Genomic DNA, 27931 nt, shown 5'->3' on the forward strand with positions numbered 1-27931 from the left:
GGTGGACTGGGACATATAGTCACAGTACTTTGTCCAAGTTTACTGCACGTTGCTGTATCCGCAACCAGGTGTTTACACGTGTTCATGTGGCCACTGTCTGGTCATATACCAACGTATTCGTAGGTTCTTTTAAGTGCACAGGGTTGTGTACTGTACACTAGGGGTTACGACAACACTGAAAGAGTCTGCACACAAAGCTGACTCCAAGGCTTTTACACCCGATCACAGGTGGGCTCGATCCCGACACCTCAACCTCGCTGGATAACAATCCTGGCGCCTTAGCCAGCTCGCCCACAAGAGAGGTGCAGAGCAAAGGTACATTTTGATGTTGCTGATGCATTAATAATTAGCACAAATTCCCTTTCTTGAACCCACATCAAATTTGTTCAACCAATAATTTTACAATAATTCATTTTTGGTGTTCCCCGCCTATGAAAACAGTCTAGAGATTGACATGTCAGCAAGCTTGACAACTTGATCCCGTGGTTGCCTGGTACTTGCATGCATAATTCTAATCTTGAGAATATTTACAGCATCAGGATGGTATTCACCTTTGGAAGTATGCTATAATATTATTGTGAAAAGGTTGTTGTTTTTTGCAATAAAAAAGTGATACAAGTGCCACAAAAAATTCTTCTTTTGATGTGGTATGTACCTTTTTCCAGATAGTTAATTTAAAATGGTTGCTGTGAATATTTCTTCATGGCTGAATGTTTACCTGAATTTTGCTCGCATCATAGACACCAGACATGTGATAAAACTTGACTTCAGCAAATAAAAACAAAGTTTGAGTCCAGCGAGGTTGTTTGTATAGTCTGTTTAGTCTTTCAATAACAGTAGGTAAGCTACAGAACCCTGGAACAGTGTTGTCAGACCAGCTTACTTATTGTCATAGTATGTTATATTCCCCATCATTTTCACAGGCATGATGGTGAAGTGACTTTGTGAACTTTTGATGGCCAGTACAGATGAAGACGGTGGACACCATCTAGTCATGGCCACTTCGTCAGTTATCTGAAGGTCACATGGCCACTTCTGGTGAGCAGCCTGAAGGTGACATGGACATTCCAGGTGAACATGAACAGGTTGAAGATCACATGGACACTTCCATTGGGCATTCAGAATCTGATGTTGACATGGCCAGTTCAGATGAGGGACATGAAGGTCAAGTGGTACCCACAGGTTCAGCAGAGCATGAAAAGGTCCTTGAGCTGGACAGCCAAGCGATCACACTAAGTACAGGTGGGTGTCATTGTTGTCCTCTGTGTTGACATCGTAGTTCTTATTTATATGTAATACAATAAACTAAAATCTCCTAGTTCATCCTTTTTTTCATATATTCAGTTTTACTTCATTGTTATGAAAACAAATCAAACACCTTGAAGTTCACTCATCTGCCAGTGGTATGAGAAAAACCTGTTAGGACTGAAAAATAACAAAGTGAGTGTACGTGTTTATACTTTGTTTTATAAACCTAATTAGTTTCTTGTCACATTTGTATGCACTTTGAAAATTAATTAAAAGAAAACCCTCACGGTCTGCTTATACTTATAGCGAATTTCTAACATGATTTTAATATCTAAACATTGTATAGTTTGCAAACGTGAATCATATTTCACACACACACTATGCGCGACCTGCTACAACAGATAAATTAAAACACACTGCATATATTAAATTTAAAACAGACTGGAATTATAGCAACAATGTCAGGCTACTACCTCGTTCAGGAATGTATCCATCAATATGGATCCACAACAATACGATATTCCATTCATCTGCAGCTGGTAAATAATCCTGCTCTATGTCTTGTGTCTTTTAACAGTCTAATATGCCAAAAAGTCGCACATTGTTTGAGAATTTTTCACACTGGTGTATACATAATCTCACTGGTCACCCAGGACCGCACACCTGGCAACTGTTTGTATGATATCGGCCATAATTTAGCCAATAATGAGCTATCAGTCTGGGCAGTGGCAGTTATTTCTTTGTAGGAAGGGTGTTCCTTTACACTCACACTTTACGCCAAGGTGTAGTCAGTATAGATTAGTAAATCTACACACATAAACACTGCCTTTTTGACAAATCCACGTGGAAGAAATCAATCAATCAGTGTGTTATCGGTTAATCCTTTGATCGATGTTTGTTTATGTAATTCACCTCATAAAGCCTCTTGCATCACTTACATGCACATATTACATAATATGCAATAGATTTGCCACTGCAGACCTTAATTTATAATGTTGAGTTTTTACTCCAGACTGGAGAAATGCTAAATGGGAACCTTTGTTGATTAATCTTAGACGTGTTACCACTATACCTGTCATACATTCATTAACTGACTATCAAGTGAATGATGATAAATAACACGTGTAGGTTTATACCATCAAACGCGGGTTAGACCAAGAGAGATGTAACTTGTGTGTCTTAAGACACTTATGTGTCGAAACTGTTTTGAGGACACTGGCGGAATTCCGTTGTTACATAAAAAATACATTTGCTGTGTACTTGGGTAATTAGGTATAATCGGTTTTTTACGTAGGAAAATTTTCAGATTTCTCTACCAACGGCAAAGTCGTTGTTATTAGTTTACGAATTCTGATAAATCAACTGTGTGTTTTATTATCATAGACAATAAACTGGGGTCGTAGCTATCAAAATGTGTGTATGATTTCTGCTACGACAACTGGGTCAACCCTGAAAACTATCTAAATATAAAGCTTTGCAATCTTTCAGACTTGAAACATAAAAAATGGCTTGCGACGTACCTGTAGACACACATTTTCACATGCCATGATTAAATATCGATGTAAAAATAAGATCAAATTGGATCAGTCACTATACCATCCAGGCATTAGAAATATACTACACTGCTGGGATATTTTGTCACATTTAGACAAGGAACACGTTAAGTTGAGAGTTGGCCATCAAGGCCCGGTGCTAACTGCAATCTTTAACATCTACTGGCCCTGAATGAAATCTACAGGCCCAATTAGTCAAACCTAAGTAGACCAAACTGCTCAGTTTTACACTGTCTCTACAAAATCAATTTGCAAAGCCTTAGGCACAGACGGAAGTTTTTATTTGTTTAAGACCGGTGCTGACATTCATATGTGCCAAGCATTGCAATACCAGGAAGTGAAACTGTAAGCAATTGAAGCGTCATGAATGCTAATAAAGAACAAATATGGACAACTGCTGACCCGATACAATAACAGACAGCGCTGGACCTCCAGGCCGGCAGTTATTTCGAATGGTGCATGTGCATTGCTCTTTTGAAAATTCCAAATGACTGCCACACATTGATACTTTCAGATAACAGTTATGCTAGTTTTATACATGAGAAACTATGACATAACATCAAAAACAAATGAGAAAACACGTGGCTGAATTTCTTCAATATTTTGTAAAATGTTCAAATAACTTGATGATGATAAACACTGTTATCAGACCATTTAAAGGTGTATTGATGTATTTACAAAATGACCCCAGGAACATTTACTACCCAGTTGGGTCAGTGACTGGGAGATTAACTGGCCCAGCTGGATTTTTCCTAGCCACAGGTTAACGGGCCAGTGGTTATTTCACACACTGGTGTCCAACATGTCCTGCGAGCTGAACTTATTGTGGTATTAAACGGTTGATATGTTTCAGTTATCAGCAGTTGTTAATGACGTTAGTTTTTCTACCTGAGAAAAGTGAAAGTATCACAGAGGTGAAATTTCGGAATGAAAAACACCCAGCTCTTGAGCGCTGCAATAACAGGAAATAATGTTATTCCATGGGGAGAGAGACACCTGATCAATTCAGATTTTGGTCGTCATGATAACTGATGATTCCACCTGGTTGGTGTTGGCAGGTGAACAGCATTCAGGGAACGCTCAAGCTGCCAATGTTCTCAACATCGTCACTGGAGGGGCAGGACAAGGAACACTTGGGAGAGGTGAGTGTTGATGTAGGAAAGGTTAGTAAGTGACTAGATCTTGTTCACATTATTACCATTGTCAGTTTCTGAGAGAGAAGATCAGTGCCTACCGCCATGTTGTTTCCCTGGCGCTGCCTGTCACCTTTTGGTTGGAATCGGGTGATAGAAGAATACATCACATACAAAGCCCTGATGTATTGACAGCAATATGTCAATATAACTTTTGAACATGTTGTATCTGTGATCATGTGGCTGTTTGGTTAAAACATCACATTAATGTCAATTTGGCTTGGCTAGCACAACGGAAACCTCAAGCTTTTGTCAATGATTAAACATGGTTATTGGGGGATCCGTGTGTGGGTGTGTGTGTCTCTCTCTCTCTTCTTTCCCCTCCTCTCCCCATTGGTGGATCCTAAAGGGGAAGGTGTGTCCAAGACACACACACTGAAATGTCCTTGATCTACCGTTCATGTTGGTGTTCAGTTCAACCTAGTAGGGACAAGTGAAAATGTATGAAAGATGGTTCTGATATTGGGATGAGAGTGTGAGACTGTCCATGTCAATCATTAAGACTAAAGTATGTTCCACCTACAAGAGATTCAGGTGAATAGTTTGTCAATTTATGTTTACATGAAATCTTTGCTTGGATTTTAAGTATTTGTTATTCCTTCAGATACCCTTGACCTACGCACAGATGAAGCAAAGAAGATTTTTGCTCCAACTGAAGCCTGTAGAAAAGTGAAACAGAAATTGAAGGAATTTGGTCATGTGACTATCTGTGGCGCTTCAGGAGAAGGCAAGACAACAATGGCTCTCGTGCTGGGTTTACAGTATAGACAAAAGGGATACGAGGTTGTGTTTGTGGACAACCTTAAGAAGTTTGACTTTGACCGCTGCCTTAATACCTACTCAAGAGTATTCCTCATTGTAGATGATTTGTTTGGTACAGTTGGAGTATCTGCTAATACTTCACATGTTAAAAACTTTCTGAATAATCTTCTCCCCCATTTAGAACAAAAGCAGAGAGCCGAAGAGAAAAGGTCAGAATTGAGTGATACTTTTGAAGAATCCAGAAAGAAAATGAAAAATTTAGAAGACTCTCAAACAAAGGATGTTCAGGTTGTTTTCACATCAAAATCATACAATTTCCATGATGGACTTACAAAGCTGCAGTATGAAGGTTTCAAATTGTTTAAGGGTCAGACAGTAGTGGACTTAACAAAACAAGATATATATAGGCTTTCAGACAAAGAGAGAGAGTCAATATATGAAAAACATAAACATGCCTTTGGTGAATGCTCTGGTCAGCATATTCCAGATTACCAGGAGCTGGAAATCTGTTCCAACATCTTTGGATTTCCTCTCATTTGTAAACTTTGTTTTGAATTTTCCTCATTCGTGAAAAGTGCAAAATTATTTTTCAAGGAACCACTTTTTTATCTTAGGCTAGAACTAAAGCAGTTACTTGAAGACAGAAATGATAGGTCTGCCAGTTTGGTTCTGATGCTGCTGTGTGAAGACAAATTGAACCTGACCAGGTTAGACAGTGGAGATGAAGACAAGGAAATGGACCGGACGGTCAAAACTGTTCAAAACCTGATGCCTAATGCTACAAGTTCAGGAATGTACAAAGCAGCTAAAAGTTTTCGAGGTACATTCTTCACTAGAGGAGACACTATTGGTTTTGCCCACTCTTCCATCTATGATGCTTGTGCCTGTGCCTTGTACAATATCAGTCCAGTCTTTGTTCTGAAGCATTGTAGTGATGACTTTCTGTTTGAAAGACTACAAGGTGAAAAGGTTGAAGAAACTAAAGTTGATGATCATCTCCATCTGATATATGTCTCAGAGAATTATGATGACCTACTTACCAAAAGGTTTGCACATTCTATTAAAAATGGAAAGTTTTCACAGTCAGTGACACATCCAGTTCTCAAACGAGACACTACAGCTTTCAAACTGCTCAACAAACTTCAGTTTGATAAAGCAAAGCACCACCATCAGCACGATCAAACTGATTCTAAAGAACATTGGTTTCACAGAAGAGAAAAAGGAAAATGTTTTCTATACTGGGCAGTTCTTGGACATAATGCACATCTAGTTACAGATATAGAACACACAACTGGAGAAGAGTTCTCTCAAGACGAGATCAGCCAAGGTATGGAAGGGTGTGCACAAAGCAACAACGTGACAGTATTGAAATGGCTCTTTACTCGCTGTGAAAAACATGATCATCAACAGACACTGAACAGACTTCTGTTGCAGGCTGCTGAAAATGGCAGCTCTGATATTCTAGAGTATCTGCTCCAGGAAGGTGCTGATGTTCACACGACAGACAAGGACTTACAAAACATCTTCCACCTCGTCTGTAAGACAGGAATGGAAAAATCCCTGAAAGTCCTGTTACATAGGAAACCTGGAGTTAGTGTTATAAACTCCGTTGATCTGAATGGCAGAACACCTGTCATGGTTGCAGTACTAGCAGCATCACTAGGATGTTTTGAGTTACTATGGAAAATATCGAAACGGAAAATGTCAACCTTGAATGTGAAAGATAAATATTGCAATACAATTTTTCACCTTGCCTGTCGGGGTGGGAACACTGCTATAGTACAACATCTCCTGCCCCTCTCCAACATCAACAGTAGAGGGATGTATGGCTGGACGCCACTCATGATTGCAGCTGTCAGTGGACATCGAAGTGTATTTGGCCTCCTTGAGTCCAGCCAAGCTGACGTGACACTGGTGGATACATCTGGTGACAGTTTACTTCATCATGCCTGTCAGGGTGGGAACACTGCCATAGTACAACACCTCCTATCTCCCTCCAACATCAACAGTAGAGGGAGTCATGGTTGGACGCCACTTATGAAGGCAGCTGTCAGTGGACATCAAAGTGTGTTTGATCTCCTTGTGTCCAACCAAGCTGACCTGACACTGGTGGATACATCTGGTGATAGTTTACTTCATCTTGCCTGTCGGTGTGGGAACACTGCCATAGTAGAACACCTCCTGTCTCCCTCCAACATCAACAGTAGAGGTACACATGGTTGGACGCCACTCATGATGGCAGCTGTCAGTGGACATCAAAGTGTATTTGACCTCCTTGAGTCCAGCCAAGCTGACGTGACACTGGTGGATACATCTGGTGACAGTTTACTTCATCATGCCTGTCAGGGTGGGAACACTGCTATAGTGCAACACCTCCTGTCTCCCTCCAACATCAACAGTAGAGGGAGACATGGTTGGACGCCACTTATGAGGGCAGCTCTCAGTGGACATCAAAGTGTGTTTGACCTGCTTGTGTCCAACCAAGCTGACGTGACACTGGTGGATACATCTGGTGACAGTTTACTTCATCATGCCTGTCAGGGTGGGAACACTGCTATAGTACAACACCTCCTGTCTCCCTCCAACATCAACAGTAGAGGGAGACATGGTTGGACGCCACTTATGAGGGCAGCTCTCAGTGGACATCAAAGTGTGTTTGACCTGCTTGTGTCCAACCAAGCTGACGTGACACTGGTGGATACATCTGGTGACAGTTTACTTCATCTTGCCTGTCGGGGTGGGAACACTGCTATAGTACAACACCTCCTGTCTCCCTCCAACATCAACAGTAGAGGGAGACATGGTTGGACGCCACTTATGAGGGCAGCTCTCAGTGGACATCAAAGTGTGTTTGACCTGCTTGTGTCCAACCAAGCTGACGTGACACTGGTGGATACATCTGGTGACAGTTTACTTCATCATGCCTGTCAGGGTGGGAACACTGCTATAGTACAACACCTCCTATCTCCCTCCAACATCAACAGTAGAGGGAGTCATGGTTGGACGCCACTTATGAAGGCAGCTGTCAGTGGACATCAAAGTGTGTTTGACCTGCTTGTGTCCAACCAAGCTGACGTGACACTGGTGGATACATCTGGTGACAGTTTACTTCATCATGCCTGTCAGGGTGGGAACACTGCTATAGTACAACACCTCCTGTCTCCCTCCAACATCAACAGTAGAGGGAGACATGGTTGGACGCCACTTATGAGGGCAGCTGTCAGTGGACATCAAAGTGTGTTTGACCTGCTTGTGTCCAACCAAGCTGACGTGACACTGGTGGATACATCTGGTGACAGTTTACTTCATCATGCCTGTCAGGGTGGGAACACTGCTATAGTACAACACCTCCTATCTCCCTCCAACATCAACAGTAGAGGGAGTCATGGTTGGACGCCACTTATGAAGGCAGCTGTCAGTGGACATCAAAGTGTATTTGACCTCCTTGTGTCCAACCAAGCTGACCTGACACTGGTGGATACATCTGGTGACAGTTTGCTTCATCATGCCTGTCAGGGTGGGAACACTGCCATAGTAGAACACCTCCTGTCTCCCTCCAACATCAACAGTAGAGGTACACATGGTTGGACGCCACTCATGATGGCAGCTGTCAGTGGACATCAAAGTGTATTTGACCTCCTTGAGTCCAGCCAACCTGACGTGACACTGGTGGATACATCTGGTGACAGTTTACTTCATCATGCCTGTCAGGGTGGGAACACTGCTATAGTGCAACACCTCCTGTCTCCCTCCAACATCAACAGTAGAGGGAGACATGGTTGGACGCCACTTATGAGGGCAGCTCTCAGTGGACATCAAAGTGTGTTTGACCTGCTTGTGTCCAACCAAGCTGACGTGACACTGGTGGATACATCTGGTGACAGTTTACTTCATAATGCCTGTCAGGGTGGGAACACTGCTATAGTACAACACCTCCTATCTCCCTCCAACATCAACAGTAGAGGGAGTCATGGTTGGACGCCACTTATGAAGGCAGCTCTCAGTGGACATCAAAGTGTGTTTGACCTGCTTGAGTCCAGCCAAGCTGACGTGACACTGGTGGATACATCTGGTGACAGTTTACTTCATAATGCCTGTCAGGGTGGGAACACTGCTATAGTACAACACCTCCTGTCTCCCTCCAACATCAACAGTAGAGGGAGACATGGTTGGACGCCACTTATGAGGGCAGCTCTCAGTGGACATCAAAGTGTGTTTGACCTGCTTGTGTCCAACCAAGCTGACGTGACACTGGTGGATACATCTGGTGACAGTTTACTTCATCTTGCCTGTCGGGGTGGGAACACTGCTATAGTACAACACCTCCTGTCTCCCTCCAACATCAACAGTAGAGGGAGACATGGTTGGACGCCACTTATGAGGGCAGCTCTCAGTGGACATCAAAGTGTGTTTGACCTGCTTGTGTCCAACCAAGCTGACGTGACACTGGTGGATACATCTGGTGACAGTTTACTTCATCATGCCTGTCAGGGTGGGAACACTGCTATAGTACAACACCTCCTATCTCCCTCCAACATCAACAGTAGAGGGAGTCATGGTTGGACGCCACTTATGAAGGCAGCTGTCAGTGGACATCAAAGTGTGTTTGACCTGCTTGTGTCCAACCAAGCTGACGTGACACTGGTGGATACATCTGGTGACAGTTTACTTCATCATGCCTGTCAGGGTGGGAACACTGCTATAGTACAACACCTCCTGTCTCCCTCCAACATCAACAGTAGAGGGAGACATGGTTGGACGCCACTTATGAGGGCAGCTCTCAGTGGACATCAAAGTGTGTTTGACCTGCTTGTGTCCAACCAAGCTGACGTGACACTGGTGGATACATCTGGTGACAGTTTACTTCATCATGCCTGTCAGGGTGGGAACACTGCTATAGTACAACACCTCCTATCTCCCTCCAACATCAACAGTAGAGGGAGTCATGGTTGGACGCCACTTATGAAGGCAGCTGTCAGTGGACATCAAAGTGTATTTGACCTCCTTGTGTCCAACCAAGCTGACGTGACACTGGTGGATACATCTGGTGACAGTTTACTTCATCATGCCTGTCAGGGTGGGAACACTGCTATAGTACAACACCTCCTATCTCCCTCCAACATCAACAGTAGAGGGAGTCATGGTTGGACGCCACTTATGAAGGCAGCTGTCAGTGGACATCAAAGTGTATTTGACCTCCTTGTGTCCAACCAAGCTGACGTGACACTGGTGGATACATCTGGTGACAGTTTACTTCATCATGCCTGTCAGGGTGGGAACACTGCTATAGTACAACACCTCCTATCTCCCTCCAACATCAACAGTAGAGGGAGTCATGGTTGGACGCCACTTATGAAGGCAGCTGTCAGTGGACATCAAAGTGTATTTGACCTCCTTGTGTCCAACCAAGCTGACCTGACACTGGTGTCAACATCTGGTGATAGTTTACTTCATCTTGCCTGTTGTGGTGGGACCACTGCCATAGTAGAACACCTCCTGTCTCCCTCCAACATCAACAGTAGAGGTACACATGGTTGGACGCCACTCATGATGGCAGCTGTCAGTGGACATCAAAGTGTATTTGACCTCCTTGTGTCCAACCAAGCTGACCTGACACTGGTGGATACATCTGGTGATAGTTTACTTCATCTTGCCTGTCAGGGTGGGAACACTGCTATAGTGCAACACCTCCTGTCTCCCTCCAACATCAACAGTAGAGGGAGACATGGTTGGACGCCACTTATGAGGGCAGCTGTCAGTGGGCGTCAAAGTGCGTTTGACCTCCTTGTGTCCAAGCATGCTGACGTGACACTGGTGGATACATCTGGTGATAGTTTACTTCATCTTGCCTGTCAGGGTGGGAACACTGCTATAGTACAACACTTCCTGTCTCCCTCCAACATCAACAGTAGGGGGAGATTTGGCTTGACAGCAGTGATGAAGGCAGCTGTCCATGGACATCAAAGTGTGTTTGACCTCCTTGTGTCCAAGCAAGTTGACCTGACACTGGTGTCTACATCTGGTGATAGTTTACTTCATCTTGCCTGTCGTGGTGGGAACACTGCTATAGTACAACACCTCCTGTCTCCCTCTAACATCAACAGTAGAGGGAGACATGGTTATACGCCACTCATGAGGGCAGCTCTCAGTGGACATCAAAGTGTGTTTGACCTGCTTGTGTCCAAGCAAGCTGACCTGACACTGGTGGATACATCTGGTGATAGTTTACTTCATCTTGCTTGTCAAGGTGGGAACACTGCCATAGTACAACAGCTCTTGTCTCCCTCTAACATCAACAGTAGAGAGCGTCATGGATACACGCCTGTATTGAAGGCTGCCTTGTATGGACATAAAGATGTGATTGACCTCCTTATACAGCACCAAGCTGACCTGACACTCCTAACAGACAGTAATGAGAACATCGGACGTGTTGCTGAGATGGGAGGGCATCCTTCACTGACCAGTTATCTACAAACTGTTCAACAGCCTCACTAACTAAACACCTATCAAACAACCCCAAAGGACTGCCAAATGTTTTGGTCAGTTGATATTTTATTGGGGTTGGTCACTTGCATTTCTTCAAATATCAGATAACGTGTAGAGACCAAAATCAGACGTTACATATTATTGCATTGAACAGCTGTGTTCGTCTTTCTTTCAGAATTTTCAATCTTCCTGATCTTTCTGTTGCAAATATAATATGACACAAGGCATGATTTCTTCACAAAATGACCACCATTGTATCTAAAATGTGTGACTGCATGTGTGACTGATCATTTGCCCAAATTATATTTCTTGCTTTGCCGGTGCTCATGGGTTCATGATAGTGGTGAGTTTGTGAGCGAATTTAGTTTTATGCTGCACTCAACAGTATTCCAGCAATATGTCGGCAGTCTGTAAATAATCAGTCTGGACCTGACAATCCAGTTATCAACAGCAGGAGCGTCGATCTGCGCAATTGGGAACAGAGGTCAACCAAGTCAGCGAGTCTGACCACCGGATCCCGTTCGTCGCTTCTTATGACAAGCATTGTTGCCTTTTAACTAGCTAACATGTCATGACATCAAGGAGATGTCCCATGACATCTACCTGACATGCCATGACATTCAGCTAACAAATCTTAACACCTAGCTGACATCATGACATCTAGCTGACACCCTGTGTTCTGTAGCTGACATGCCATGAGATCTAGCTGACCCGCCATGAAGTTAAGTTAATGGCATGAGATTTAGCAGACACACCATGACTTCTAGCTGATACATCACTACATCTAGCCGAATGTCACAATATCTAGCTGACATGTCATAACATCTAGCTGACACATCATGGAATTTAGCTCACATGCCATTTGCATATTCAGTCAATATTCCGGAATGCTTTAAACAGGAGTGTTTTTTGTTGTTGTTTTTTAAGTTTGATTTAATTCATCCAAATGAAATATGCAAACTGGAATACATCAAAGTCAGGCAGGATTATGTATTTACTTCAACATTGATGTGGTTCCTGGTTTTCTGATAGATTTGCACATGGTCAAACACAGAGAATACATTTAGGAGATCATAATGGAAAATCAGGTTTGTAATGAAATTATAATAGCTCTAAATTTGATTTTTTAAAAAGTGCATAGCATGAGGTTTTTAATGAAACATTTAGAGGTTTGACAAGACTGTACCAGAGCTCCACCCAAGATTTAGCCCATGTGGGTACTGTTACGTACTGTATATTTTAGAGTGGGTATTCAGAATGCTGAGTAGGTATTTCCTTTTCCGTTAGTTCCGTCTGTGAATTTACTCAGTACATATCACTGAGTACGTTTACTCAACAGGTATGTACTGCTTGATGTCATACCTAAGCAAAACCAACTTAATATAATGGAAAGGATTACATTAAAAATCACTGATCCTATATACTGACAGTACAACTCGAGTCCTATACTAACAGTACAACTTGAGAGCAATCAGTGTCTGTTTAATTACGCAAACAATTTTATACATACAATCTGTATGTCATTTTAAATGCGTAATTGATGTGCAACAATTATTTTTGAATCAGTAATTGAAATTTTCTATGCTTATTTTACCCATATATGCAGCTTATCTGGTGCTGTTAATTAACAGCTCTAAATTTGATTTAAAATGGAACTTGTAGCTTGAGGTTTCAGACAAACAATTTCGAGCAATTGTAATTTTGTTACATCCCTGTGATTTTCCATCACAGTACATGTACCTCCATTCTACCATAATCACGTTATTCAGATTTGAAAAAATAAGATGGTGTTGGAAAAGCAGAGGTATATAATGTGATTATGTACCTCTGAAAGACTTTGGGTTACCAAAATCACAATCCTGTATTTACTGAAGTCATGGTAGAATTTGTAATTGTTTACTGAATGTTATGATTAATGCATCAGCTGATAACTTGTTTTTGTTTTTGTTACACAATACTTGTGATATGCACCACATTCACCTCAAAAGTAACTAGATACTAGTACATACATGTTCTATTGTGAGGATTAACTTACTCAGTTCAGTATGGATATGTTTTTATGTATCTCCTGATCACCAAGAGGAAGTCCATACAGCTAATGTACCCTCAACTAAACGAATTTGGCACAAATGGTGGACGATAACAAGAGTGCATCAATGAGAGTTCTTGCTTTACCACAACTTCTTAGTTTATGCAGCCTTACGTTCTTGATATCGTCTGCCATTTGTGTCAAGATCGTTTAGTTGAGGGTCAAAATCGGCTTCCAATCGACTTGTAGAAATACCAGTAAAGAACAGGTAGGTGTCATGAGTGGTGATCGATAGGTCAATCACCATGATTATGTTTAGATGAAGTTTTAATCGATTGCATGCGATGGTGGGGTAGTGATTGGCAAAGCGGGTGGGTGGGGTACACCAAAGTGTCTGGCCTTGTCTGGATATATTGTACTGTGAAGCGTTTCAAGTCGGGGCCATTTAAAAATTTTCATATATTTAAAAAACCGTTAATCCTCATAATGACGCAAGCGACTGTGCCAGACATAGCGTTTTGATACCATTTGTAAGGATCAAGGTAGCATCGTTCTTCTCAGCATATATACAGTGACAAATGTTTACCTTTAACAGTGGACCCATAATAAGACAGCCATTCTTGACATTTGTTCGATGGCATGGCTAACATGGTACAAGAGAGACAACTGCTATGTTGATGCCTAAGAATGTACCACTAATAAGAGATCATGTAAAGAGATCACTGTGCAAATGGCCTTCATCAGGAAAGTGGATGTGAAAGCTCTTTCAATATCAGTTTTGCAACATGTTCAGGAAACCGTCCCTTTATGTACTTTTGACTTGAACACCAGGAGGTTCGACTTTTTAATGTGGTTGATAATGGGTACAACACCTTGATGCAGAGTCTTCATGTCTGGAACATGATTAGACGGAGATACAGATTCTGATAACTTGTGACTTTGCATCACAACAATTTTCTCCACTGTAATATTCATGTTTTCATGAGAATTGTTACTGCTGTAGTACCAGCTATTGTAAAAAACAGACCATTAATGTACTGCATTTCCAGTGTCTTTACTATTCTCTTATTGCTCAAGACATTTGTACACTATTGGTTAAACTGTAACTATGCATATTGGCTCTTGTTTGCTAATAAATTACATTAGCATTGTGGATTGTACAATAGTTTTGATTTCTTTATAAATAATTCATATGAACAGCTCAATTTTAATTTTAAAAAGTATTTCATTACTCATGAACCGGCCATATTACTCAAAGGTTGCCAGTTACTGAAGAGTTGGCTAGTTGCTGCATGGTTGGCCCAGTTACTGGAGAAATGACCCAATTACTGGAGAGTTGGCACAGTTACTGAAGGGTTGGTCCAATTACTGAAGGATTGACCCAGTTACTGGAGGGTTGGCCCAGTTACTGAGGGCGTTGGCTTGCCTACTGAAGGGTCGGCTCAGTTACTGAAGGGTTGTGAATTACTCATGAGTGCGCCTAGTTGCTGGAGAGTTGACCCAGTTACTGATGGGTTGGCTCAGTTACAGGTTGAGCCAGTTACTGGAGAGTTGGCTCAGGCATTAAAGAGCTGCACAGTTACATGAGGTTTGTGCCAGTTCCTGAAGGGTTGGCTCAGTCACAGAAGATTTGACCCAGTTACTGAAGGGTTGGTGCAATTACTGAAGGACTGACCCAGCTACTGGAGAGTTGACCCAGTTACTGAAGGGTTGGCTCAGTTACTGGAGAGCTGACCCAGTTACAGGAGTGTTGACCCTTTTACAGAAGGTTTGACCCAGTTACTGAAAGAATCATTAACCTACTCAAGGGATGGCCAAGTAGCTGAAGTTATGTGCGAGATGGTCCAGTTTACTCTCTTGGTTGGCTCAGTTACTCAGTGTTTGACCAAGTTACTCATGATCAAGTTACCATGAACGAACAGTTTTTCAAGCTATCTCAACCACCTAACAGACAAAGTGAACTAACAAACTATGCTGTCTTCTGTTGCACCTTTCTCCTCTGTGATGAAATACATTGACGACATGTTGTTTGGCTTCACATTACACAATTCGTTGATTCTTTTCTGAAACGATTCACAAATAATAGAAGAGTGAGTGAGTGGGTGAATGAGTTACGTTGTACACCACATTCAACAATATTCCAGCTCTATGATGGCAGTCTGCAAATAATTGAATCGGGACCAGAAAATCCTGTGATTAACAGCATGGGAATCAATCTGCGCAATTGCCAACCGATGACATATGTCAGCCAAGTCAGTGAGTCTGATCATCCGAACCTGTTAGTTTCCTCTTATGACAAGCATGCGTTACTAAAGGGCAATATTCTAACCCAGACCTTCATGGGGTCTTTCGAAAAGAAATCATCACACTTGCATAATTTGATACTTTTTAAATATATCCCATACTCTTTAAAAAAAGTAGGGGAACCTGAACTTTGAAGTCTGGTAGAAAGAAAACCTATTGAGGAACGTTACAATGACATTGATCTCGTGTGTGCAGTATCATTTCAAGTTATTACCACACGCACAATGCACGGGAAGCATGTGCACAACGTGGGAGCCTCCTACACGTGCATGGGATGTCAGTATGAATCTTAACGTTTTTCAGGAATGTCGATAAGTCACTGTAGACCATTTTTTCCTATAAATTTCTTGCATCTGTGCATGGTCAGGGTTTTCACGTCATACATCAGTCACCCGTGAAGGTCCCAGGGTAGAATAGACCTTCCAACAACCCATGCTTGCCAAAAACAGGCGCCTATGCTTGTAAGAGGCGACTAACGGGATCGGGTGGTCAGACTCGTTGACTTGGTTAATACATGTCATCGGTTCCCAATCGCGCAGATCGATGCTCAAGTTATTGATCACTGGATTGTCTGGTCCAGGCTCGATTATTTACAGACCGGCGCCATATAGCTTGAATATTGCTGAATTAGGCCTAAACCTAAACTCACTCACTCACTCACTCACTCACTCATACTCCAGTCACCTTACAAGGGGGATAACTGAACGAACAGCTTTGCTTTGAATGAAATCCACGTGGTGATGCATTCTCAAAACAACCATTATTATTGCATCAACAGTGGTTCAATCCCATATATCTCCCAATTTTGACAATCATACAATGAAAGTACAGTTCCCCTACGTTTTTAAAGAGTGTATTTGGTATCATAAGACACCACAAAGGCTCAGCTTTCTGACAAAATATATTTCATACCAGTAATTGTTAGGGCACGTGCGATTCAGGTCGTATCCATGGTAACCGTGTAATTCTAATTGTACCACAGAATGCCACAGAATGTATCTAAATACTGCTTTTCAAGAATGTTTACTGGTGTTAATGATATCCTACTCCGTGTGTGATAGATACGTGCACAAAAACACATTCAGTGTCAAAGGTCAGGGTCACATTTATAACGTTTGTAGCAAATATGGACTAAAACCGAATAATTCTTCATAAATTGTTGGCATGTCAACACAAGTAAGACCAATTACAATGGTTCAGAGTTCAGAGTCACTTTTATATTAAATCAAGTGTTGCCAAAATAAAGAGTGCCGTACAAAATGATGTTTCGGGGGTGTCACCGTGACAACCAGATCTTTCAATGACACTCTGTATGTGAATGAATCAAAGGTAACAGTAACACTTTGCTTGATTCATATGTTTTAGTGACTGCTTGTGTGACATGCACCTCAACTGTTTATAAATATGCTTACATTCAAACTGTGCAATAAAGAATTATATATCAGAACAATATATATAGATTACATTTCAAAATCTTAATCCAATACTTGATAATCTCTACAAGCCTTAAAATTTTCATATGAAGATGAAAACGTATAGAAATGAAATTTTCATGTCAAGATGAAAACGTACAGAAAATGCTTCACAAATTTTAAATGTGGCCTTTATAGACTTGCTGTTTGCTCAATCAAATCAAGCGGTTGGTAGTATAGCCAAGTAGTTCCGAAAACCAGGAGTCGATTCCTCATAAGGGTTCAAACTGTAAATGGTATTTGCTGGAATATTGGTAAAAGCTGCATAAACCATGCTCACTCATTCTTGTGTCCCCCGCCGTGATATTTCAAAAGCGGCGTAAAATCATACTCACTCATCAGATCACAGGATCTGTTGGTAAGCATGACGTGGAAGGGTGTAACCACATATGTATATCTAAGCTGTATGTGTATACGGCGTTACTTTGTATAAAGAATACAGCCATTCTGTAGGTATTTTCATCAACTAGTCAACACGCCAGAAAAATGCTCAACATTTACACCTGAAATTGTGCAGCCTTCAATAGTTATGAGAGAATTTTAAACATGAACAATTTGAAACAATGGGTGAGGTGTAAGTAAGCCAAATAACTGAACAAACAACGACTAAAATAACTAACAACGAATTCGCGTAGTGTGGAAATTCGGGTACAGTGAGTGGAGCCCAATTCTGGCGAACCCTGCCATGGCTGGAATACTGAAGCGGGTTTAAACGGCACTCACTTAACGCCATGCGGTGTAGCCGAGTTGATAATGCGTTGGTTTATCGCGCTGGAAATCCAGGTTCGATTCACATCAAAAGGTCTATGTATAGTGTCTATGTCTTTGATATCCCCTGCCGTGATACGGTTGGGTTATTGCTAAAAGAGGCATCAGTCTATACTCAGTCATATCTCTTCAAAGATGCACTCAACGATTCGCCCAACACACTGAATGTCACTTAATAATAAAAAGACCGACACACCCTCTTACAAGCGGTTTATACACACTATCAAGTAGTTATTTATACGGCTTTATACGGATATCGGTATTCGTCATAGTACAAAGCACCACAGGCGAAACACTTACTATAGCGTTAGAGAGATGCGAGCCTTCGTATGACCCAAAGGTAGCGTTTCTTTATGCATGCCTGACCTCAGTGTGTCAGTCATGTGTGACTTTTCATTGTCCTCTCATGTAAATAAATATCATGTCATTCCGACCTGTTTAGAATCATTCGGAATATTCGACTCGTGGGTATATGAATACTTACCTGTCGCAGATCATGATAGCTGGATAAAGTCGTTATGATTAATATCTGTGTTAGATAGAGGTGGATGGACCTGTGGACACACACACCGCAGTCGTTTGCTATCAGCCCATCACCTAATACCATCCAAACCCCACAACCACCACTCTCCTCTATCCACCCATCACCCACAACCATCCTCTACCATACATCCATCACTACTACTCTACACTATCACTTCATCCCTTATCACCATCTTCCACTATCCATCCATCATCCACCATCAACATCATCTATCCATTGATCACCCACCTCCACACATTCATCATCAACCACCTCAACTTTCTATCCATCACATCCACTAACAATTTCTCACAAACCATCCTCCGCTCTCCATCCATCACCTCCGCTAACAATTCTTCACAACCACCCTCCAATGGCCATCCACCATCCTTCACTAGCCATCCATTACCAACAATCCTCTTCTATCCATCCATCACGACCATCCTTCACTAGCCATCCACCAGCCTCCACTAGCCATCCATCACGACCATCCTTCACTAGCCATCCACCAGCCTCCACTAGCCATCCATTACCAACAATCCTCTTCTATCCATCCACCAGCCTCCACTATCCATCCATCACGACCATCCTTCACTAGCCATCCACCAGCCTCCACTAGCCATCCATTACCAACAATCCTCTTCTATCCATCCACCAGCCTCCACTATCCATCCATCACGACCATCCTTCACTAGCCATCCACCAGCCTCCACTAGCCATCCATTACCAACCATCTTCTCTAGCCATCCACCAGCCTCCACTAGCCATCCATTACCAACAATCCTCTTCTATCCATCCACCAGCCTCCACTATCCATCCATCACGACCATCCTCCTCTGTCCATCCACCAGCCTCCACTAGCCATCCATCAGCAACCACCCTTCACTGGCCATCCACCATCCTCCATTAGCTATCCTTTACCAACCAACCACCTATCACCTGTCTTCGCTTTCTACCCATCACTCTCCACGCCATCATACACAACCATCATTAACTATTCACCCATAGCTCACCCCCATCCTTCACTGTCCATCCAGTATCCACCTGTAATCCACCACTATCCATCAACCTGGTCTATTCATCCATCACCCACAACCATCCTCTACTATCCACCCATCACGCTTTACTCTCCACTATCCATCCCGTACCACCATCTTCCACTTTTCATCCATCACCCACCGCCCTTCACTATCCTTCCATCATCCGCCACTATTCACCAATAGCCATCCACTATTCAACATCACCCTCCACTGTCCAACATCATCCACTATTCATCCATTTATACTGCCCTTGAAGATCCAGGGTAGAATTAAGAGGCCCTCAGCAACCCATACTTGCCACAACAGGCGACAATGCTTGTCGTAAGAGGCGACTAACGGGATTAGGTGGTCAGGCTCACTGACTTGGTCGACAAATGTCATCGGTTCCCATTTGCGTAGATAGATTCTCATGTTGTTGATCACTGGATTGTCTGGTCCAGACTCGATTATTTATAGACCACCACCATATAGCAGGAATATTGGTGAATGAGGCGTAAAGCTAAACTCACTCACTCACGCCCATCCCTTTCAGTCCAATGTACACCAATGTATCAGTTTTGTCTATCACTATTAATCTAAAAGACAATTCCCTGTACATAATACTACCTATATTTCACTCTGTCTAAGGCTGCCTTTACCTTGACGCACACACAATTTACGTGGCAGTGTATATATGACACCTGGTCGAAAGCAGCGTGATGTATTCGCCGAGTGACCTATTTCTGACTGTCAATCAAGCCGGCTGTCAAACAAACCACTACTTGGACAGTCGGACAATTCGGTTGTTGTTTGCTATAATTACGTCACGCTATACATGCATATACCAATTCAATGATGTACATATACCCTGTCATCTCAGTCTTTATCCTCATGTTCGAGGTGCTTGAAGTACCATAACAATAGATGAATTTAGATGCTCGCTACTGGCCATGTGTACAATTGTGAAACTTACAACTGTGCTGGAATTAACACGAGAAATCCATTTGTGATTGACACATATATGCTTTGATGTATCGCTTGGAATAGTCTGCCAGTGTATCCAATCAAATCGTCATGCCGATGACATTTATCAACTCACGAATAGTTTCGTCAGAAATAATTCGATAGCTTCATAACACGGTGATGTGAAGCGCAGTGACAGTACTAATACTGCGGTTTAGACGGTGTGGGCGAATGCGGTAATTTTGTAATAGCTTGCTTCATTGCTTTATGCCAAAGAATGTGTTCTTATTTATAACAATCAACACCACATGAAGACCATATTGTAGAGTAGGCCAGTCAGTTAAAGTGTAAATACAAGTACATAGTTTTGCTCTTTGCAGGGTCAGAGTACAGGGTCTTAAACGATGCTAAGACAGAAAGTCAATTTCAAAAACGTTGATTTTATTTTGATTTATTTTTATTTGAATCGGCGGTATTTGGAATATTGATTTAAAAATCCACTTCAGCAATATTTACGAACGACGGTCTACTTGAGACAGAATAAGATTGGGTCCGTGCTTTTGTTGTAGATAAGATTACCAGTGTTAATATTGTCATGAAATACCCTTCAATTGGAGATACTAGGATGTCTTATAGATCGAACGAGGACACAACCAACCACAAACACGACGCGAAGGCACCGCCATAATTTATCCGAATGACTACGGTAGCCGAGGTTTTCCGAATGACAACGGCCCGGGACAAATCGAGGTGTTGTTGACAGGCGACTGTTCGTTGTATCATGTAATACGAGCTAATTGTCTGCAGTGGCTATTCTGTCAGCAGCTGTCAACACATCAGGTAAGCCGTTACATGTCGATTACAGGGTCATGTAAGTTTATTCCTGAGATTTCCAGTTGAAACACTTTGAAAAAGACACGTGCCGCGTTTCGGACGGTTCGAAATGGTCAACCCGGAAACGAGACTGTGAAAGTTCGGTAAACTGTGGGAGCCAAGTTTGTTGTGTACATGTGTTTCGAAACTGCCTTCACCCGGACAGGAATAATAGAAGGAGTGTTTTGTTCGTGTTGCACAAGCGGTTGACGATGTAGTGTGACATCGGACAATTTCAAACGCTGGCCACATACACATGTCAAAACGTCAGAAATGCCTGAATGATTTATTCGGTTTATTCGCACCTGTCAATGAGAGGGATAGTGTGAGTTATATCAGAGACCATATACCGATATATGGTCTCTGGTTATATCTTCTTATCGCATCTGTCAATGAGAAGGAGTTATACCTGCTTACAACTCGCGAAGATATAATTGAAGTTATGGGGAGTATCATAAGTTGTTCGTGTTTGTTGTTACAGTGTTGTTGTATTATTGGTACATTAGTGTTAAAGGGGCACTGATGCGGAGCGAATAATACTTCTCGCCAACGGTCTAATTACGAAAGCAGACCGCAAATTGGTCAGCGCCCACTCCTTCGACCGTGACGGACAAAGGAACTGGGCTCCTGTCCATATTAGCAAAATTTCTTCACTTAAACAGTCAGGAGGCCGGATGCCCATCACATGCCATTTGTTTAAAAATATCCATGGTATTCCTTGTCTGATCGTAACCATATATCCCAGCAGTGTAGTTCTTTTCGGATGCTTGGATGGTATACTTACTGATCCAATTTGATCCTATTTCTGTGTTTTTAACCTCGATATTTAATCATGTTACATGAAAATATGATGTCTACAGGCACGTAGCAAGCCATTTGTTTCAGTACGGAAGATTGCAAAGCTTTATATTTAGGTAGTTTTGAGTGTTGGTTGAGCTGTGATAGCAAATAGCATACGTAAACTTTGGTAGCTATGGTAGCTACAATGGTTTATTATTTATGATAATAAAACACACAGTTGATTTATTTGAATTCGTAAACAAAAAAACGATGACCTTGGCTTTGGTAGAGAAATCTGAAAATTTTCTTACGTAAAAAAAACTTATTTCACTTATTTACCAAAGTACACAAAATTGCCTGTGTGTATTCCTTATGTAACGAAATTCCGTTGGTATCCTCAAAACACTTTCGGCCCATAAGTGTTTTCAGGCTGCATGCGACACAGAGATTACATCTTCCTTGTTACTCAACAAAGGTTCCCATTTGGCATTTCTCCTGTCTGGAGTAAATACTCAACATTATAAATTAAGGTCTGTAATGGCAAATGTATTGTATGTTATGTAATATGTGCATGTAAGTGATGCAAGAGGGTTTATCAGCTGAGTTACAAACACAAACATCGATCAAAGGATTAACCGATAACACACTGATTGATTAATTACTTTTATCTTCTAGCGGATTTGTCAAAAGGCAGTGTGTGTAGATGACTGCACCCTGTCGTAAAGTGTGAGTGCAAAAACAACATCCTCCCTTCAAAGAATTAACCACGCTTGCGTTGATTGATTGATTGCTCAATATTGGTGAACTAAATTACTTCGAATAGTTGACATCATACAATTAGTTGCCAGGTGTGCTATCTTGGGAGACCAATGAGAGGTTTATCTAGTTTTCACCAACGAAAGACGTGAAACGATGTGTTACTTTTTCGCAAAGGAGACAGTCGTAAGACACGCGACACAGAGCAGGATTATTTACCAGCTGCAGATGAATGGAATACGATTTCTTTTACGTGGATATTGATGGATATATCCCTGAACAAGGTAGTAGCCTGACATTGTTGCTATAAAATTAGTCTGTTTTACATTCATTATTTGCATTTTGTTTTAATTTATTTGTTGTAGCATTCAGCAGAATCTGTATGACAGAAAACAAACACTAGATCGCGTATGTGTGTGAAATAGGATCCACATTGGCAATCTATACAATGTATAAATGTTGCTGTTATGTTAGAAATTTACGATGAGTATAAGCAAATCGTGTGTTCTTTTATTAATTTTCAGAATCATACAAATATGACAATAAACTAATTAGGGTTATGAGACAAAATATAGAGACGTACATTGGCTTCGTTATTTTTCCGTCCTAATAGTTTTTTACCATTTCTACCACTGGCAGATGATTAACCTTCAAAGTGTTTCATTTGTTTTCATAATACATTTGTAATGAAGTACAAATGACTTCACCTCATTTGATCTGTCTATAATTAAACTATCAATTGCGCTTACGGACTGCGCAGCAGAGTTCACGAACCAGTCACGAATTCTGGGATATCATCCGGGTACTCTCGGGAGAAAAACAATAACAAAAGTTTACACCAGTCCACGGAAATTGCTCCGCATCAGTGCCCCTTTAAACAGTTAAACAACACTTCTGTGTAACTAGCGCATGGTAGGGTCAGTATTTATGTGTTTGTTTGTGTGAAAGTACAAGGCACCCATACTCTCTCTCTCTCTCTCTCACACATGCATGTCGTCATGAGCTAAATGTTATTAAGTAAGATGTTAAACCCCATTTCATCTTACCTCGCACACCATAGTCATCACTGGTTCACATGTGCAGTAAATATGTGGTGGTGGTGATGATGATGATGATGATGATGATGATGTTGCCTCACCTGCTAGGTCTTGTATAGTCATACATTACTACCCTGATCACTGAATCAGCACACTTTCAAATGTCATTCTCATCTCCCATATGCAACCTATAAGATATGGGTTAGAGTTGATCTTCAGTAGCCCATGCTTGTCAGATGAGGTGATCAAGCTCACTGACTTGGTTGCCACATCTCATCGTATCCCATTTGCGTACATCGCTGCTTATGCTGTTGATCACTGGATTATCTGGTACAGACTGGTGCCATATGGCATAAAATCAAATTTGCTCACTTACTCTATGTACAAACATCATTGAGGCACCAGAACCTTAGATAAGTTACTTTAGCATCTTATCCTTGTGGTCTCACTCACTGCTGGGTACGAGAGAGAGCGAGTGAGACTGGTTTTACACCACTTTTAGCAATATTCCAGCAACATCACTGCAGGGTTCACAGAAATGAACTTGAACCCATGTCTAAAAACTGAACCTGGGTCTTTGTCATGAGGGAGGAACACTTTGACCATAAGACATAATCACCAACCTCTCTGCTGGGTGAATAGTAGACTAACAACTAGTCTCGGAAATGAACATATTTTGCTGAAAAGTGTTCATAGTTAAAAAAGTGAACTAATGAAATGGAGCCCTGTGACTTTCTTCATATTCAGAAAGGAAATCTAGACTTGCCACATTTTCTAGACTTGCATGGGCTTCCTTGGATATATTTGCTTCAGGGTCTGTAGGACAGATTAGGTGAACAGAGACACATGAGACTTACGGCAACTTGAGACACCACACCTGCTACATGTTCTACATGTGCCTCGTGTGCTTCATGTTCTTTATGTGCTACATGTGCCTCATGTGTTACATGTGCTGAATGTTCTACATGTGCTTTATGTGCTACATGTGCTTCAGTGTCTCAGCAGGACTGATGCCTTGAACACTCATCTCAAGAGTCAAGCTACTTCAGCAAATGTTATCTGGTTACCTAGTTGTACGAAATGTCAACTGCCAGAATCCGTGAGATAATTACAGTTCATATGAACACAGTCTGTTGACATGTGAGGTGACAGTTGTTAGTGGTTGTCCATGATTTGTTTGTTTGTTATACAAGATACTTTATTGTGCAAATGTTCCATGCAGAAACAGTGACAATATTCTTTGAACTACTCTGTAAACTATACTTGCCCACTTCCCTCCCTTCTTCCCTCACTTACTCACCAGTCCACCTACCCAACCACCCACTCACTCACTACCTGTGAAGGTCCCGGGGTAGAATAGGCCTTCAGCAACCCATGCTTGTCATAAAAGGTGACTATGTTTGTCATACGAGGCGACTAATGGGATCGGGTGGTCAGACTTGGTGGCTTGGTTGACCCATCACCTGTTCCCAATTGCACAAATCAATTCTAATGCTGTTGATCATTGGATTTTCTGGTCCAGACTCAATTATTTACAGACTGATGCCATATAGCTGGATTATTGCTGATTGTGGCATAAAACTAAACTCACTCACTCACTAATAAATTCATGAGTAAGTTAAATAGAACAGAAGTGTGTCGCCAATGAACTTGTATTTGTGGTGATTGTAAACACAGGGACTTGTATCGCTTAGGAACAGTGCTCGAAAGACATTTATGTGTATATACCCTACCCTAGTACTATATAAAAGGAAAGGGATGTAATGAAGAAACCACCCCCTGTTCGATCAAAGTTACATGTCACCTCTTAAACTATTTTAAGGCCCTGTCGACGTCAACGGATCGAAAGCCAGATGATTTCCCTACAAAATGACCTATAAATGGTCACAATCAGATCATTATTTCAAAAGTTATACGCCACGAATCATCGAAAACAGCTACCTCCACTATTTCACGCCAAAATCATGGATCACCAAATACGACAAAAACTCACCTTTTAAATTCGTTTATTAATTCCAGCCACGTTGACAGCACCAGCGTTGGGCTGGATTCGATCGACTGCGGCATTCTGTGGTTTGGAAAACTTTTTGCAATATCTACATATCATTATCTCGACAGTAAGCAAGGATTTTCACCAAAACCGCCGGCAATCCTACTCACTTGTCGGCCATAAGTGACCTTGACATTCAAGTGAACTGATCAGATCCGCACAAACACTCGGGCCATCTGATTGGCCATTCCCACTGTATATTTTATTTCCAACCAATCGGATGGCCCGAGTCTGTGCAGATCTGATCAGTTCACTTGAAAGTCAAGCCGATCGAATCCAGCTGTCAGCGTGGCTGGAATTAATAAACGAATTTAAAAGATGAGTTTTCGCCATATTTTTTTATCCATGATTTTGGCGTGAAATAGTGGAGGTAGCTGTTTTCGATGATTCGTGGCGTATAACTTTTGAAATAATGATCCAATTGTGACCATTTATAGGTCATTTTGTAGGGAAATCATCTGGCTTTCGATCCGTTGACGTCGACAGGGCCTTAAAATAGTTTACACAGTGACATGTAGCTTTGATCGAACAGGGGGTGGTTTCTTCGTTACATCCCTTTCCTTTTATATAGTACTAGGGTAGGGTATATACACATAAATGTCTTCCTAGCGCTGTTTCTAAGCGATACAAGTCCCTGTGATTGTAAATAACCGACTGACATTCAGGAGGTGCTTTAACTGATATGAAATCTACAAGTTTCATTGTATGTCAGCAGAACGTGTGATAACATGCACATGCATATTGATCTGTTGATTTTAAGTGCATGTAGCTTGTGATCTCACATGTTGACTTAGCTCTCTCTCTGACATTGACAATAACACAATCAGGAGGTGTCAAGTAGGCTGTATGACACTTAAGTGTTGTTTTCAATCAGTCTGGATATGATAGGATAACATAACTGTGATTAACCCCTGTGTGCATTCTGGGTAAACATATATCTCCCTAGCATTTTGTGCTTGTCATATGAGGTTGTTGAATGGATGTAATCAAGCTTGGGTTTCCATGCAGAGGGTTAGTCATGTTTCCATGTTGTCCCACTGGGTACCCATTCACTGCTAGGTGAATACATGGTTATTCTATAAATATGTGCCCATGTCAGTCATTGGATTTTCTTTCATGTTAGGCAACTGTTGCAAATGATCACTTGAATTAATTGTTTTTAGTTCATTGTGTTATGGGACCCGTGAAGGTCCCAGGGTAGAATAGGCCTTCAGCAGCCATGTCTGGCACAACAAACCAACCAACCATTTGATTTTCTAGTGCAGACTTGATTAATACTATGTGCTGCATGACTTTTGTGTTTTTCTAACAAGATGGGATTCCTGTTTATGTACTAAGGCTCCATAAGATCTTGTAGACATAATTTCTAGTTAATTGAAAGTAGAAGCGATGCTGTAATGTTTTTACAATAATGATTTTTTACACAATGAGTGAAAGAAAAATAATATTTTTCATTTTAAGCGGATGTAAGTTTATGACAAAAATCTTTTTTAACGACATCACTTAGTGCTAGTTGGTAGCCATGTGATTGAATTGTTTGCCAGTCATTTAGTAGTGGGGAGGTGGGGTAGCCTTGTGGGTAAATCATTCACTCATCACCTTGAAGACTTGGGTACATTTCCCCACATGGGTACAATGTGTGAAGCCCATTTCTGGTGTCCCCTGCTGCGACATTGCTGGAATATTGCTAAAAGCGGCATAGAACCAAACTCAGTCTCTTACTCGTTGTGGAGACCAGGGTATGATTTAGCCCATGTCCCCAACTACAGCAGCTGAGGTAGTGTTGAACATACTGAGACCAGGTGTTGAGTATTATGAAATCTGAGAGGATGAAGGAAGGGAGTAGCCTGTTCTACAAGAAGGAGGGAAAGTTGGTCTTAAAAGTTAACTTTCGAAGTTCACAGACTAGTCATGGGAAGAGGGGGATGTAGACCATGGAACAAGCTAAGTTTATGGACATCAACTTGTTTATTGTTTAAAGAACAATTCAAGGCTATTCTTTGCCCCTTTGTCAGGTCAGTCTGCTGAAAAGGCAAGGAATAGCCAGCAAACGTCGTGTAAACAATAGGAGTTAGCATGCATAAAATTTTGTTTTATTCCTGAATAACGACTTCT

General features: G+C 41.6%; 1 protein-coding gene and 1 pseudogene across 2 annotated transcripts in view; both read left to right on the top strand.

Moving 5' to 3' along the window:
* Positions 1-217: 217 nt before the first annotated feature.
* Positions 218-27931, top strand: part of LOC137255966 (uncharacterized) — a 589910-nt pseudogene continuing 562196 nt past the window's right edge.
* LOC137255973 (beta-4C adrenergic receptor-like) overlaps positions 21036-27931 on the top strand; it is a 228221-nt gene continuing 221325 nt past the window's right edge. Inside the window, exon 1 of one of the 2 annotated variants that reach the window (XM_067793593.1) lies at positions 21036-21160. The gene's annotated coding sequence lies outside the window, so the exon portion shown is untranslated. The remainder of the gene's footprint in view (positions 21161-27931) is intronic. The other variant, XM_067793597.1, reaches the window with a different exon arrangement.

This window comes from Haliotis asinina, chromosome 11, assembly GCF_037392515.1.
Source record: "Haliotis asinina isolate JCU_RB_2024 chromosome 11, JCU_Hal_asi_v2, whole genome shotgun sequence".
NCBI lineage: Eukaryota > Metazoa > Mollusca > Gastropoda > Lepetellida > Haliotidae > Haliotis > Haliotis asinina.